The sequence below is a fragment of the Acomys russatus genome, chromosome 26, assembly GCF_903995435.1.
Source record: "Acomys russatus chromosome 26, mAcoRus1.1, whole genome shotgun sequence".
NCBI lineage: Eukaryota > Metazoa > Chordata > Mammalia > Rodentia > Muridae > Acomys > Acomys russatus.
In genome coordinates, this window is record NC_067162.1 from 31,321,871 (window position 1) to 31,325,014 (window position 3,144).

Here is a 3,144-nt window from a genome sequence, read left to right on the forward strand (position 1 = left end):
CTCTTCCACATGTGGACTGTGAAGATTGGCTGATGGCATGTAAAAGGATGGACCTGTGCCTCCCTTTCCTAATATGTCAATATTTGCTTGGTGGATCAAAGACTAAACAGAATGGCTAAAATTATGGGACTCCTAGAAAACAGCAGGAAAAGTTTTGTGATGTTGCGTTGTTTTCTCTGAGCATGACACCAGAAGCATAAAGTGACAAAGGAGAAGAAGAAGGTACGGGCCAGAATGTACCTCAGTAGTAGAATGGTTGCCTAGCGTATGTGTGTGTAGGGGGACAGTTGACAAAGAGAGAGAAATGCAAACACTCCAGCTATCACAAATGGCTTTCAGAGATCCTTTCCACGAGAACACTTAATGTGCTGGCATCTTTCCTGGAAATTCTGTGCTGGTAAGACAGCCATTGATACCCTGAAAGCTCTTAGTTTTGTTAGTTATGGGTTTAGCAAACGGGGGACAAGCAACCCCTATGTTCTTTGACGGCTTGTGCAACTGCTGCCCCTCAAGTCTTGATAATGGCCTCTTTCTTGGACGACTTAATCAATGGAACGTATTTTACATGAGTACCTCCCAGGGTCTACCTTAAACATCCCCAGATGTGTCTTTGCACAGGGTTTGTCTTCTCCTATGTATAGTTCTTGTGAGGATTGGTTGTAGGTGCTAGTTTTAAAAACTGTTTTATTTGGGGTTTTTTAATGCCTCTACCTCCCTTCCAATCCCTGACTCTAGGTAGGAGACAAAGAAGGTTAGAAGGGACAGGGACGTAGACCTCTTTAGACTTAGTTCTGGCTGATTAGGGTTATCGGGTTCGTTGGGGGCAATACCAATCTCAGTTGTCAGGATATCCAGCAGCAACCTTCTTACTTCTCTGACCATCTCAATGGCATTCCTGAAGGCATCCTCCTCTCTCTAGGCTTTGGTATTTATCCCCTTCCTGAGTCCTAAGAATTAAATTAACTGCCCCTCTCCAAGCCCTATGAGGCAGTTGTTAGCAGCCCCATATTCTACACTTGGGATTAAAACAAAAACTTGTCACGCACATCAAAACAAATCGTTCCTGCCGACAGTGTCTGTGTAGTTGTCAGATTTTCTGTGCGATGGCTCCATACATAAAAAAAAAAAAAAAATTGTTTACATAACATAACTGAGTTTTTAAATAAAAAAAACTTCCACTACAATTGGATGTAATGGATGTTTACAGAGGTTACATGTATGGGTATATTTATTTTTAGATTAAAAAAAATCTAAAAATACAGTATTCCACATGTGCACCTGTCTGCCAGAAGAGGGCGCCAGATCTCTTTACAGATTGTTTTGAGCCACCATGTAGTTGCTGGGAATTGAACTTAGAACCTTTGGAACAGCGGCTGGTGTTCTTAACCTCTGAGCCATCTCTCTAGCCCTATTTTTAGATTTAAAAAAGAATTATTTATTTTTATTTTATGGTTATGAGTATTTTGCCTGCATGTGTGTCTGTGCACCACATGTGTGTCTGGTCTTCTTGGAGGCCAGCAGAGGATATTTATTGGATCCCCTGAAAATAGAATTATGAATGGCTGTGAGCCACCATGTGGGTGATGGGAATTATATCCGGGTCCTCTATGAGAATAACAAATACTCTAAACTACTGATCCATCTCTCCATCCCTGCGTCTATTTACTTTTAAATATCACAAAAGGAAGTCAGTAATACTCAGTTGAATATTTTTGTTGTTGTTGCTTTTGGAGACAAGGTCTGAACCTATGATCTTCCCACCTCAGCTTCCCCGAATTCTGGTATCGCTGGTGTGAGCTACTATTTCAGGCTCTATGCACAACCGTGAAACTTGTTTTATTGTGTTTTAGTACTTGAACATTTTCATACTGAAAAATTTCATACTGAATTATTTATACATTTTTATACTGAAATATTATTTTTATGACAAACTATTTCTCTCTCCCCCTACTGCCCATCTGTTGAAGTGCTCATGGTCTCGTGCTCTATCACTGAGTAACATTTCCAGCCCTTACTTTTATAGCAGCTGAGATTAGCAAGACTGTTCTTTCTTTTTTTTTCCGAAACAGGTTTCTCTGTGCAGCCTTGGTTGGTCAGGCTGGCCTCAAACTCACAGAGATCCTACTATCTTTGTCTCCCGCTAGTGCTGGGATTAAAGGTGTGGGCCACCACGCCCGGCTCATTATTGTTTTTTTTTGTTTTTAAGATTTATTTATTTGCATGTACACCTGCAGGCCAGAAGAGGGCATCAGATCCCATTATAGATGGCTGTGAGCCACCATGTGGTTACTGGGAATTGAACTCATGACCTCTGGAAGAGCAGTCAGTGCTCTTAACCTCTGAGCCACCTCTCCAGCCCTCATTATTGTTTTTGAGACAGGTTCTCTCAGAGTTCCTGGCTGACCTTGAACTTGCTATGTAGGCCAGGCTGGTCTCTGCTCCCAAGTTCTAGGCTTAAAAATGTGTGCTATGGGGGCTGGAGAGATGGCTCAGAGGTTAAGAGCACTGGCTGCTATTCCAAAGGTCCTGAGTTCAATTTCCCACCACCACATGGTGGCTCACAACCATCTATAATGAGATCTGGTGCCCTCTTCTGGTGTACATGCAGGAAAAATACTGTGTATATGTGATAAATAAATAATTCCTTTTAAAAATGCGTGCCATAGGGAGGGAGAGAGCAATGGGAGGATACAAGGGATGGGATAACAATTGAGGTGTTATATGAATAAATTATATATATATATATAATTATATATGAATAAATTATATATATATATATATATATATAAAATGTGTGCCATTATGTTTGTCCTTCATTTTACCTTTTCTATAGAAGTTAATTATATTTTCCTTTTAAAAAAATATTTTAAATTATGCGTGTGCGTGCAAGTGTATGCGAATGAGATGTTCTATTTTCTCTCCTTGGACATGGGTTTACAGGCTAGTGTTCGATATGGGTGCTGGGAATTGAACTGGGTCGTCTGCGAGAATAACTCATGAACCTGTAATTTGTTTCTCATCATGCTAAGAGGAATAAAAGAGACCAGAAATGGGGGAGAAAAAAAAAAGATTCAGGGAAGGAAGGGGGCATTCCCCGACAGAGCAGGCCCCGCCCCTCAGCAAAGGACACGCCTCCCGCCACAT

At 41.0% G+C, this 3,144-nt stretch overlaps 1 non-coding gene across 1 annotated transcript; it reads left to right on the forward strand.

Moving 5' to 3' along the window:
• Positions 1–984: 984 nt before the first annotated feature.
• LOC127209733 (small Cajal body-specific RNA 14) lies at positions 985–1,118 on the forward strand. The gene has a single exon (XR_007833242.1). It is a non-coding gene; the product is annotated as a small Cajal body-specific RNA 14 (non-coding RNA).
• Positions 1,119–3,144: the final 2,026 nt, after the last annotated feature.